Source organism: Alexandromys fortis, unplaced genomic scaffold (assembly GCF_014885135.2).
Source record: "Alexandromys fortis isolate MF-2015 unplaced genomic scaffold, M_Fortis_MF-2015_v1.1 scaffold_34, whole genome shotgun sequence".
Classification (NCBI taxonomy): domain Eukaryota; kingdom Metazoa; phylum Chordata; class Mammalia; order Rodentia; family Cricetidae; genus Alexandromys; species Alexandromys fortis.
In genome coordinates, this window is record NW_026067933.1 from 6,564,113 (window position 1) to 6,578,411 (window position 14,299).

A 14,299-nucleotide genomic window follows, 5' to 3' on the forward strand; every position below is an offset into this window, starting at 1 on the left:
ACTGCTCCCTCCCCTCCTCCTACGGCACACTTCCCCCTACACTCCCCACTCACTCCTTAGAAAGGATAAGGCTTCCCATGGGAAGTCAACAAAGTCTGACACTTCACTTTGAGGCAAGACCAAGGTCCTCCCCCTTATACCTAGGCTGAACAAGGTATCCCTCCAAAGAGAATGTGCTCCTAGATACCAGTTCAAGCACTAGGGATAAATGCTGGTCCCACTCCAGTGGCCCCACGCCTCACAACTGTCCCCCACATTCAGAGGATATAATTTGGTCCTATGCAGGTTTTGCACTATCAGTCCAAAGTCAGTGAACTTGCACTAGCTCAGGTCAGCTGTTTTTGTGGGTATCACCAGCATAGCTTGACTCATTTGCTGATATTATCACTTCTACCTCCCTTGGACTGCTCTCAGGTAACTCAGCCTAGTACCATCTTACTCTGGCCAGAAAGGCTAAAGTAAAAAACACTTAGGATACTTTATGCTAGGGAGATGTCGAGTAAGGAGAGCACTCCTCCATTGCTTCTTGGAGCGCAGACTTGTACAGCAACTTTGGAAATCGGTATGGCAATTTCTCAGAAAATTGGAAATCAATCTACCTCAGGACCCAGCAATACCACTCTTGAACATAATATGCAAAGGATGCACACTCATACCACAACTTTTAAATGTTTATTGAGAGTTCATTCCAAGAAAATTTCATGACTTTTTTCTCATTTTTTACTGAAATAGTGTTGAGAAGATACTGTGTTATATACTTTCCTGTATGAATTTTTGAAGTCATGCTTTGTTTTTGTAAGGTTCTTGGTAAAGGGCATTTCTTATTTTATACCATAAAGTAGACTGAAAAATGTATTTATCTTACCAAAACTGCTGCTTTTGGAGACTGTCTCGGGAGTGAATCTAGAGGTAATAGTGTGCCCATGCTTTAGAACAGTGGTTCTCCACCTTCCCAATGCAGTTCCTCATTAATACTTATTAGTATAGTCCCTCATGTTGTGGTGACACCCAAACATAACTATATTAGTGTTGCTACTTCATAACTAATTTTGCTACTGTTATGAATCCTGATGTAAGTAGTTTTGGAAGTAGAAGTTTGCCAAAGTGATGGCAATCCACAGACTGAAAGTCCTTGCTTTAGAGTCTCACCGGAGATGTCTGCTCCAAAGGAAGCCATGTAGTTTTAAAATCAAGGTAGTTCATGTTCTGCTTCCTTCTGCTCCTCATTTGGACCTTGGGAGCTTAGTCCGGTACTCCAATGTGGGTCTCTGTCTCCAAGGACAATAGCACTAGGTTTTGATCCTACTGCATAAACTGGCTTTGTGGGAACCTAGCCTGTTTGGATACTCACCTTCCTGGACTGGATGGAGGGGGGAGGACCTTGGACTTCCCACAGGGCAGGGAATCTGGACTGCTCTTCAGTCTCTAGAGGGAGGGGGAATGGAGTGGGGGGAAAGGGAGGAGAGTGGGGGGGAGAAGAAGAGGAGGGGGACGAGGGTGAGGGAAATGAGAGGCGGGGTGGAGGCAGAAATTTTTCCAACAAAATAAATAAATAAATAAATAATAAGAAAAGAAAACACTCAAAAAAAAAAAAATCAAGGTAGTGTCAGAGTCAGGGAACCGGATAGTACAGGGTTGATTGGCAGAGGGAAAACTGATCCTATACCTGGGGTCTAGAGCCATGGATATAGAATAGAAGAGAAAGGAATCACAGGAAATGATACTAAGGAAGATAACCCAAATTCAGAAAGACAGGTACCATCTACTCTTCTAAGGAAGATAACCCAAATTCAGAAAGAAAGGTACCATGTACTCTTCATATGTGAAACTTAGTAGTAAACATTTGAATATGCAAACCCCAGTGGGAGTAAACATGCATCAATATTAGGAAAGTAGCAAGGAGCATGCTAATTGGAAAAGAGAGCTTAAATTAAAGTGGTTAGGGAAGACAATAGAACAATATGGAAGGGAGGAGATAGTCAAGAAGATGAATGGGAAACAGAAGGGAGGAAATCAACCAAAATAGAAGTATATATGGAAACCCATTATTTCACAAACTAATTAATTGTTTTGTAGTATGTAGTATTTTTAGGATTTGTCTTCTCCAGAAATATGCACTGCTGGTATTTTGCCATGCTTACTCTGAGGTGTGATATCCTCCAAACTGTGTCCTCCTGTGGGGTACTGTGTTCATCTGATAGACTAGGCAGACTTTAACTGACTTCAGGCTTCTTGGAGCACCTTCTCCCATTCTCAACCACCATGATTGTTTGTCAAATGAATTTTCTTTTATCTTGTTATTTCAATTAGACTATATTTAAAATGTCTGTTAATATGAAAATGATAAACTATTAATTAAAGAAGAACTAGAGTGAGACAGCTCTTCATACCCTTTAGAACTATTGTTGCTGTCTGGAAACCTGGAACAAGTAGCACTGGGAGAATGCATAATCCCTGTGCAACGCTTTGAAGAAAGAAAACTAAAGCAAGGATACATAACAAATATGGGATGTTCTTAAAAATCTGAGACTGTATGACCATATATATTATCCAGCAAATTCAATGTTCTCAGAAATCCATGTTCATAATGTCTTCATGTTTACTTATATGTAGGGAAGTATGTGCTGGTATATATGCATGTGTAAGTGCATAGATGTAGGGCCTGGAGAACAACCTTGGTGCTGTTCCTTAGGAATCATCCACATTATTTATTTGAATTTATTTATTTACTTACTGTGAAACAGGCTCACTCACTGTCTTTTCACTCACCAAGAACAACAGGACAATACGTCATTAGCCCCAGGTATTCTCCTGCATCTGTTTCCCCAGCATTAGAATCACACATCAACATGTCAACATTGAAAAAAAATTGTTTTCAAGAAATAGTTGTTCATAATCACAGCAGTATTAGTCATAATAGCAAAACCACACACACACACACACACGCATGCACATTACAATACTGGACATTTTACTAATTAAAACAGGAAGATCACAAAGGGATTAATTAGAGTCATCGAAGATACCTAAGACACTCAAAGTAATCAATATAGAAAGCAGTGTCTACATAAAATCCAAACTCTCACCCGAAGTATGAGATTTATTCGGGAACCATTTTGAGTGACCAAGGTCTGGGAACATTTTGAAATCTGCATTTAAACACAAAAGAAGTTTCATGAACTTTTAAAGTTTAACACACAAAAAGTCATAAATCAAGACAATTTTAAAATGTTTTGGAGGGCACATCAGAGATGCAGTTACAGCAAAGATGAGGGCAGCTTTTCCATAGGCCCGTATGCTATCTCATGATATTTGTTGCTTCTGGATTGATAGAAGCCCCTGGTCTCCTAAGAAAATAGATTTCAAAAGGTTTTTTATTTTTTGGTCACAGGATGTTTGCTCCAGCACAGAGGACGATAGGAATAACTATTCAGGAAATCAACATTAGACCAAGATGAGGTTATTAGCCTCTGACTTGCAGAATCCCAACCTCACCACATCACCGTGGATTTAACAAGCAAATCATTTTTGGCAAACAGAGCATCATTCTAAGAATTCTCATTCACAGTAGAAAAGCAGTTGCCAGGTGCTGGAAGCAGAATAAGTAGCATAATGTTAACAGAATTTTAGTTTTGCAAGATGAATAATATTGTCTCAGGGTTGCCATAACAATATAAATATTCTTAACACTAATGAATTCTATACTGAATAATTGAAATGCTAACTTTATGTCCTGCTACTTTACCATAATTAAGAACATAAAAATAAAATACAGAACCAGTATTGAAAAGGAAAAAAAAACATTTCATAGCAAGCACACTGTACAGTGTGGCAAGTATAATAATGTACTTCACTTTTGAAAAATCACTGAGTAAATTTTAAATATTTATAACTAAACACCTAAATATTATAGCTGAAATATGCCATTTACATGTGTAATTAACACTTTATTCAAATAGTATAGCTTATCTATACTCAAATTACATTTTATCCTCAAAATACATGTAGCAGGAATTGATCAATTTATTATTAAGAAAAAAATCTTTTTAAAAATTGGGGAAAGTTGTCATGGGACTACCACTACAAACTGTCATTCCAATGTGTGCTAGCTAGATTGACAAAACCTGAGAGGTGGCTTGGAAAGAAATTCTAGACACTAAAAAACAAAGTTTAGCCACGTTCTTTGTTCAGATGAGCTCTGCTTGCTGGCAGCATGCTACACCTCCTTTAAGAGAGGTTTTCCTGACTGAATGGTAGCAGAAAAAAAAAAAAACCCTGAAGTTTTGAAATGGTGAATTCCTAGGCCATGTTGTCAGCACTAACTCTGTCTCTTTCAGGAGACTGAGCATTTAAATGGGTTCTGTAAGCAGAGTGATACAAATTGCGTAATGGCAACATAGACCCACTGTGTGCCTAAATATAGGGCAATGTACATGGCTTTCAGAGGGAGCTAACAGCTCTGCAATGGTGGACTGGGTGGAACAAGCAGGCAGGACCATGTTGATGATAGCCACGTGCACATAGTAATAAAAAAATGCCCTTCTGGTTCACAAAATAATTATAGATATACAATAAAGACAGTTTCAGATGTAAAAGTCCTCTAAATGGGTCACAGTAATGGATATATGTACGTAGACTTGGGAGAAAGTAAAAAGAGTATAGAGAGTTATGAAAGGAAGTAAATGGTTTTTAAAAATAAATCAAAATCTTTAAAGGGACAGAGTAAACCTGTAGAAAAAATAATAGAGTAAGAAAAATAAGCCACGTAAATATGGAATATACACAGATAGTCTGGATTATGTATATTATTGTGTTTTCTTTGAATTTTTTGACTGGGAAGGCACTAAATACAGACATTTCATTGTATGATCTGCCCAACTAAACCAACAGATATACTTTAGAAGTATCTTGATTTAGAAATTTGGGTCTAAGGATATGTATGCTGCTTTGGAAAAGAGGTTCTTCTTTTGTTTCCTCAGAAGATGAGAACCTATGGAATCCTTCCAGACTACTGAGGTTTTATGTATGAAACCCACAAATTACTTTACCCATAAAAAGCAGGAAGCAATTTGAAGAGAGCTACACACAAATTCCTAAAATGTTTATTAATGTTTGCTTACATTTAAAGGGGAATATGCTATAAAAATTGCATTGGTATGGTTCTTTGTGTAGCCTGATAAAGTAGTTATAAACATTAAATGTAAAAAATTGTCAGGGATGGGCATATGTTAATTATGTTCTAGTTGATATAGTAGATATAACTAATTATAAAGGCATCAATGGATTAATCTACTGTGGAATTCATAGGTGAGCTATGATCTAATTGGTGTTAGTGGGCCATAATAGAGGCAACTGGGTTTGCAGAAGATGTTTGTCACATATTGTTTGACATAGTAATCAAGATTTCAACTAGACAGATGGTGATATAATCTTAGACTTCCTGGACAATTTAAACTGAGAGTGAGACACTTCATAGCTACCAACATATAGACTATATATCATTTTACATCATTGTGAAAATATTCCTGACAAAAATAATCACAAGGATAAAAAGGTTTATTTTGGTTAAAAATTTCAGATTAAGATTGTTTGCTCCTGTCTTACAGATTAGTATATAATGAGTATTTATGACACAGAAGACTTATTCAATTCATGATGTCCTGGAAGAAAATAGAGGAAGAAGAATGGAAAGGATTGCATTAACAATTCAAGGACATGCCCCAAATAACCTCTCTCCTACTGGGCTACTTTTTATCTGCTCCATAACTTCCCAGTATACTATCATCAGATGACAAAACCTTCAACCCATGTAACAAGCCTTTTAGTGTACATTAAATATTCAACCTCTAGCTGACAAAACTTAAGAAACTAGTTTCAATCATCTAAATGTTCAATACAGAGAAAGAAATCATTCAAGTTTTGACCCTGGATATTTTGACATTCAGGCCAAGAAAGAGAGATGGCAATAGGAAAGAAGGAATAACTGAAAGTGATGCCTGATATAGTTGGACAGATTGAGTCTAATAAAAGGATGCTTCCCTGGAAGGCAAGTTGAGACTGATGTCTAACATGTAGCTTACTGAGTGAGTCATAAGTCCTTATCCAAGGCTATATATGCACAAGAAAATTTTTTTATGAATTCAATGTAGCTGTCTTGTTATAGAGAAAAAAATGCCTCATTGACACTAACATTAAATGGGCATTGCATTTCAAGTCAAAGTTAGCATTTTATATAAAATGCTGCCTACTGTTAGTAAGCTCTTATTTATCTCTTGACCACTGTTTTTGGATATATGTTTGTGAATCAGAGAAAAAGATAAAAAGTAATAGAGATGATATAAATATGAAAGAAAGTTTGTTTTAAAGAGCGGCAAAGGAAATGCGGATCACAGAGACAGATAAGGACCTCAATCGATAACAGAAGATTATGATTTTAATTGATATGTAAAATATGGTCTAAAGAAAGTAAGTAAGGGGAAAATTGCAATCCTTGAGCACTGAAGATGTGATGAATTCTCAACAAAATTGAAACTGTAGCCTTCAGACACAAAGGTGGGCATGTGGTCAATAGTACCACAAAGAAGACTAAATTTATGTATTTTTAGAGACCAGCACATACATGGTTTTGCAATCCCATGAAAGTTGTTTTGCAATAATTTTATTTTCTCAGTAGAAAAGCTATTGAAAGTCATGAGCTGAGTAAAACGAGTTAGGAGTTTATAAAGGTTTTATTAGACAGAAAATATGAAAATACTTTCCTAGTAAAATGGAAAGTGTATGTAATGAGTATATTTATAGACCTACAAAAGTTACTAGCTGTAAATATAAAATGATATCAGTATTCATGGTTTGGTTCTTCTTCAAAGGCATATTCATTTGCCTTGGCTTAGACATAAAGTAGATTTAATGAAATATAGTCAAGCATATATATATGGTTGGTCAGTCATATATGACTGACCACGATTATCAATTTTTAAGATAATTAGTGATATGAGAGAAAAGCTATGTGACTACAGGAAGCATAGTAAGAAACTGAAACTCTCAGTGGCCAAACACTTTCTGGAGCTAAAATGTTAGAAATATCAACACTTTAGGTGTAAGTTTCAGTTGATAGAATCTTGAATGGTGGCCCTAAACAAATAACTACCTTGTGATAGTCTTGGAAACTTTTATTCTAATTTGTTAGATTGAGGTTTTGACACAAAGATGCAAGGGGAGCATGTACACAGTCAACAATGTGAGACAAGTGAAAAAGACTGATCATTTTAGGAGTACAATTTCAAAGAATATAGTCCACTGAATCATCTAAGCAGGACTTTCATGGGCTTACAATGATTTAAGTGAAAAGCACAAGCCCTGCATAGGTCTGCACCATGTCCTCTGGATATATGTTGTGACTGTTAGCTTGGTGTTTCTCTGAGACTCCTAACTTTGGGAGTGGGTATGTCTATGATTCTTTTGCCTGCTCTTAGTACTCTTTTCTTCTATTGGTTGCCTTGTTTGGCCTTGATATGAGGGCTTTTACCTTGTCTTATTTTATCTTGTTTTGTTGATGCCTTTTAGAGGCCCGATTCTTTCTGTAGGGAAACAGAAGGAGAGTGGATCTGGGGGAAAGGGGAGATGGGGCACAAAGTTGGGAGGAGTGAATGGATGGGAAAATGTGGCTGAGGTGTACTGTATAAGAGAAGAATCTGTTTTCAATTTTAAATAGTATACAAATAAGGATTCCCTTTTCCTGACACTGCCTTAGGAGAGAAAGACTGAGGAACCTGGGTTATACTTGGGTCTATGAAGAACATGGAACATTTGCATAGGAACCAAATCTTGATAATCCCCCTTATACATCAAATAAGGACAAAGATTTTCTGCAAGACAAAATTACACAGAAGTTTTGGAAATACATTTAAGTGAGTGGAGATTAACTTATTTCAAGGTAACTGGAGAGTAGGAAAACAGACAAGAAAAGACAATGTGTTAATATTGCTAGGAGTTATTGTGTGAAAAGTTGAGTGACTTGTCTTCAGACACCATTTCTCAGGAGATGTAAGGAAATGTCTATTCATTTTCAGAAAGAAAACTGACAACAGACCAACGTACAGATACATCCAAAGCCCAGCTCGATACAGCAATGAGTTTCATTTGGGTTATTTTCAGAAATATGCATGAGGGATCACTTAAAGGAACAGAAATAACTCAATGATAGTTGTACCACCAAAACCAACCACAGCAGGAGTGACAACATGCAAAAGTTTGAAACCTGGAACACAATGTGCAGCCTCTAAGCAGTCCAATGGTTGGAGAGTGTTCATAGTAGATAGCTCAATTTGTTGACTCTCTTCCAGGTGGCACAGCATGGCTGGTCTCAGTTTCTTCTGGGTCTTCTTGGCAGTGTGTCTACCTGAGAATGACTCTGAGCAGTTTTTCCTACTGATATATGCTTGATGAGAGAGGAGTTGGCTAGTGAATCAGGATCAGTTTCATGGACTTTCTGAAACTATTTTTAGTTACTTTGTGTCTTAAAGAGATCTCTGTAGGTTGGAGCATTTCATCTTTCTATAAGTATCCTGTCTTTAAATATCCTGTTGTTTCAACTTCCCATTTATAGCTTTTGTCTTATGAAGTTTCCCTCCAATATAAAAGAAAACTGCTACAAAACAGGACTGATGGCAAGAAAGTTGGATGAACTGGGGCAAGATGAGGCTATTGTAAAACTTAATTTAAATTTTGAAATAGAGTACGAGAGAGATGATTTAAAGGTCAAGAGTGTTTTCCACTCTTGTAAAGTACCCCAGTTAAATTCTTCTTCAGCAGGCATTAGATAAAGCCAATATGAGACATAAAAGTACATAAATAAAAAATAAAAATATTGAAAATAATATTGAAGCAATGTAATTAGTAAGAAAATATTGGGGAAAAGAAGTAAGTTCATAGAGAAGGAAATGTTTCAAGACTCTAGGACAGTGACTGAGCCAGCGCTGGAGAGACTTCACTCTGAGTCACAAGTTTTCCATAGAAGTATATAACTCAAGTTTTTAAGTGAAGACATATCACCTGTTTAAAAAGTATCTGTATCAGTTACTTTTATCACTGCTGTGAGCATCCCCCCAAAAAAAACACATCTAAGAAGATTTTATTTCTTCTCACAGTTTGACTTATAGCTCATCATGTTGGAGAATTCAGGGGACAGTTGGTCACACTGAATCTACCATCAGGAAGCAAATTCAGATGCATGCTGGTACTCAATTGCCCTCTCCTTTCTGGAGTCCAGACCCAGGCTATAGTACAGAGATGACAATGTTAAGAGTGGCTTCCCCACCTTCCAAGTTTTTAAACTCTATATCAGACAAGCACAGAGGGTGTCTTCTAGGTGATTGTAGATCCTGTCGATTTACAGTCAATACAAACTAGCATAGCACCCGTTAAATATTAGTGAATTTATAAATAAATAAGAAACTTCAGAGAAATCCTCAATATACCCACCCACCCACATACACACCCACACACAAATTGTTTTATGCTTGTTACATGCATTAATTAAATGTAAACCAATAAATATTAACAAACATGAACAGGCCTCAAGGCAGTACACTTTTGTTTTATGTCTTCAGTAGCAATAATTTCTATTTGTTCATAAAGGGAAAATCCATAAATCATATGTGCTGGAGCTTTTGGCAGGATGATATGTGTATTATTCCTATCTTCTTAAATCTTATACAAGCTTTAGTCTAGCATGCACAGCTGCTAAATCATTATCCTTTGCATGAGTAATTGTTGCAGATGTTCACGCTGATTAATGGAGAACAGCTATATTTATGGTGGTTCCAGTATGGCAAGTACCCCATTATGACTGCTTAAAGCACAAAAGCTACTGTGCTGTGATGCTCTGTTGTGAGGCTCTGTGTGGAGGTCATGACTCATCTGCAGGGCCGCTTTCCAGTGCTGCGCTTTCCTAATGCTGAGAGGATCTTACCCTCAACCACACACAGTTTATAGAAGGACTAAGTTATGCTACTTGAAGTATGTTCAATATTACAGATAAGTTTTCTTTTTTCTTAAAACTCAACCACAAATGCAGTGATAAAACAACCACCAGTAAGTGATCATTTCATAGCTTCACTGTTACATTTTTTTTTTAAATTACTGACAAGGCAAACATTAGGGGAAAAACAAAGTAATATATCAGTTAGATAAACCAGGAGACAGCATAGTGTTCAATAAAACACATTTTTTAAAACGTTTGCTTTTAATTTGCTTCCTTATATATAGTTTTGGCTCTTACCAGTCATTGAGTCATCAGTTCTCCCAATTGCCTTGAGATTAATGGAGGTTGAAGGTAAAGTGACTCCTCAGAGCAAAGTTGCTCATTCCTGAGCAATTCAACAATAACAGTATTTCAAGATGTTACAGGTGTTCTACAGACGAGTATTGATCATGAACAACTTCAATGGTCAGGAGAGATGGACGTTGATCTAGAATAAAGAGAGAGAGAGACAGACAGACAGACAGACAGACAGACAGACAGACAGACAGAGAAAGGTTAGTGGGAGAGAGGAAGGGGGTACCAGTCTAATCATACAACAGCACCCAAGGATCAGAAGATAACTCCTTGGTTATGATCACTTTGGGCACTCAAATAAATCTTTCTTTTCCATACAGTGAGGTCAACCGATTTACAGCTATATAAAACTACAAGCAGATTACAAAGCAGAAAGAAAATAATATAGATCATACTTATTTGGAAACTGCCACCATAGTCCACTCATACACCGTAACAGTGACTATGATGCTTCTGATTCACAGGGAAAGGCACCATGAGGCAGAACTTGCACAGAGTGGAACTTAAGAAAGGGAACAATATAGTTGCCATGCCCCTGTTCCTTCAGAAGGCTGTGGGGCTGGTGAAGACAGAAGGTGGGTACTGTCTCCATGCACTTGAGAGTGGCAGGGATATGCCTGAGAGCTTGGGGCACAAAGTCCTATCACCCTCTACTGTATTCAGATATGGTGGGAGATTGTAGGTAGTGAGAGTTTTACATTGAAAATCCCTTAATAATATATAAAATGACCTGACCCAAAAAAAGAAAAAAATAATACAAGGTAACATATTGTACTGGAACCCGGTCTAAAATGTTCATAGTGATAATTAGGAAGTTGAGGAAGTGGAAAGGAATTCATCCCATGTTTTGTTGACAATGAGGTTTGTAGCAGAAGCAGCAGCTGCTTCAGTCTGCAGGGATCCCCCTAGGGAACAGGGCTTTGAAGAACACTGAACACTTCCAACTGAGCAGTGTAATCATTTAATCTAAACCTGATCCTGGATACCTGGATCCTTGCCGTAGATCAAGCAACTGCCACTTGGCAGTTGTACCTGACGTGGTTGCCTGCTGGGTGCCTTCCTGTGTTATTTATTGTCCCTGTTGTGGGATTGGTTTGCTGGCATCTTTGTTGCTCAGCATAAGCCCCGAATTTGATGCCTGGCCTCAAATGACAATGTCTCTAAATTTGGCTGAAAACATCTCCAGTTTACGGATTAGGAGTCTATGAAAGGGGAGGAGATGGGTAATTGTCATCACTGGGTAGCAAATGAACACTTTTAAGCAAAGCTAATAGTTCCTTTGGCACCATGTTAAAGTCCTGAGACATGCTGGCCAGGTAATGCAAGCCATTGCACCTGAGCAGTGACATGTTTGCAGGCTTGTGGAGTGCTTTGTCCTTTCTTTCTTTCTTTCTTTCTTTCTTTCTTTCTTTCTTTCTTTCTTTCTTTCTTTCTTTCTTTCTCTCTCTCTCTCTCTCTCTCTCTCTCTCTCTCTCTCTCTCTGTCCCTCCCTCCCTCCCTCCCTTCCTTCCTTTCTTTCTTTTTCTTTTTTTTTTTAAGGTGTGTTTTTGTCTACAGCAGTTGCTTGCTTTTAACTTCATAGTTTCGGTAGAGTAAGAAGAAAAATGTGTGTTTATCGATTGACTTAGAGGTTTACTGAAGTCTTGCAAACTTAAGTTAAAAGCACATCAATTGAAAAATGAAATGTGTTTTGGCATAGTAAGCGTAATTCCAACGAATGAGGAGATGCTGAGTTACCAGCACGAGAGCTAAAAACAGAGTCTGGGGTAAAATTCTAACGGTAGGATGTAATCCAGTTTATACTGGGTGAGTTGTTTGCATCTGTTCAACTCCTATCTACCTCCATTTCTTCACTCTTACACGGTGGTAACAATTCTAATAATGAAACCACCTATTTTACTTTATTTGTTTAACATGGTTAGAAGGTTTAGTTTGGTTCCTCTACCTAAAAACTGTTAGGGGGATATCTGTATCTTAGTCAAGGGTGCTTATTCCTCAAATTCACTAATTATTTGTTTAGGTAAATCTATTTATCACATTACTTTATCAACTTATTGTTGATGGATACTATTTTTAAACATAAAGGAGTCGTCTGGCATGATCCAGGGAGTATTTTAACTTATGAAAAGGTGTAATGTGACCTTTGACCTGTGCATCAGTTACATGAAAAAGTTCCTCACTCCTTTTTAAGTTCACAGGATTTTCTGAAAGAACGAGCTGGATATATACCAGTATGGCAAGTTTGTGTGGTTCACTTATTTAATTGCTCCAAATTATTGGTTTCTAATTGACATGAACATGCATTTCACATTATCAGAATGTAACATCACAAATCATCAGGTAAATACAAATACAAATCAGATGATATACTGTCTCACTTGAGTTCAACCATAAGACCCAAAATGTAAGAAATATCAGTGAAGACTGAGGGAAGGAGAGCACATATACATTTGCCACAGTTATAAATTAGTAAGACATTGCTAGAGTTTTCTGACAAGATTCTATGCACTTTGATTATCTATGTACTTACTAGCATTTATGTGTCTTCTTTGATAAACTTCTATAAGGACTATTGGATATTTTTATAAAATGCTTTGCTTTTGTTTGCCTGAAGAGTTATTTGTATTTCTCTGGATATTAATCCTTCACAAAATAAATAATACATAAGTGTTTTCCCATTCTTTAACCTGTATCTTTATATTATTCAGTTTCTTTTCTTTGCTATAAATAAGCTTCTGAAAATCAAGTGTCTGAAGGTATAAATACTTATGTCTGGATCTTCAGCTCTAATTCCTAGGTCATGTTTTCAACTTTTATGTAAATAGATGATTGCTTTTATTACTATAGCTCTGTGGTATAACTGAAAGTCAAGAATAAAGGTGATCCCTCCACAGCGCTTTTATATTTCAGTATTGTTTTAACTATCTTAAGGTTTTTGAGTTTACCTATTATTTAAGATTATTTTGATAATTTTGAGGAAAAACTGTTTTAAAGGTTTTTTTTTAATTTTTAAAAGTGCATTTATTTATATCCCGACCACAGATTAACCTCCCTCTTCTCCTCCCAATAGCTCCCCAGCTCCTCTCTGCCTGCTCCTGAAGTAGGATACTTAAAAGAAATCCCTCACTAACTCAGAATTGAGAAATAGGTGGTTATTTATTTAGGGGTAAACTCACAAATGAGAATTCTCTACTGTAATGAAATCGAGAATCAGAAATCCACAACCAGGATTGAGAGGCTGGAAAAGAGAGCGGACACAGCACATATAGTATAAGAGACCTTGTCGCAGGAGGCTGGTAAACACTAGCTGTAAGAACTCCTACAGGACCTCCCCCTTTTGTTTAAATAAGAGAGTTTTAAGCCTAATACAAAACTATATACAATAAAACAAATATATTTAAAATTATCCTCTCCTAACTAGTTTAAGTCTTGTATAATAAATAACTTTGTGAAGTCATGAAAGGAAAGCAACTATGACTATGCCCATATTGCCAAATATTGTTTATAAATATTATTTTACATTTTAAAAGGGGAATGATATAGGTATGAATAATTTGCATTGGTATGGATCTTGATTCATTCATACAAATTTAAGGTCAATTTTGTTACATGCCTATTTCTGCTCTTGAATAAGGTATTGTGATTGTGTAGTTCATTAAAAATGTAACGTATAATTAAAAACAAAAGTTAGTAGATACTCATCTATAATAGTCAAGTTTGCAGTCATGTTAGTTAGATTTTCTATATATAGATAGAGATATATTTCAGTTAGATAGGTATTCTTCAAATCTTTCAGAGACCTTCAGAATATGACATTTAAAATGTTTTAAAAACTTTCTCTTCCCCACCGCTGCCTCCCCTTTCCCTCCCCCTCCGCCAATCAAGTCCCCCTCCCTCGTCAGCCCAAAGAGCAATCAGGGTTCCCTGCCCTGTGGGAAGTCCAAGGACCACCCACCTCCATCC

The 14,299-nt window shown here is 36.8% G+C and overlaps 1 pseudogene; it reads left to right on the top strand.

Moving 5' to 3' along the window:
• Positions 1-492: 492 nt before the first annotated feature.
• LOC126503955 (ubiquitin-like domain-containing CTD phosphatase 1) overlaps positions 493-14,299 on the top strand; it is a 35,870-nt pseudogene continuing 22,063 nt past the window's right edge.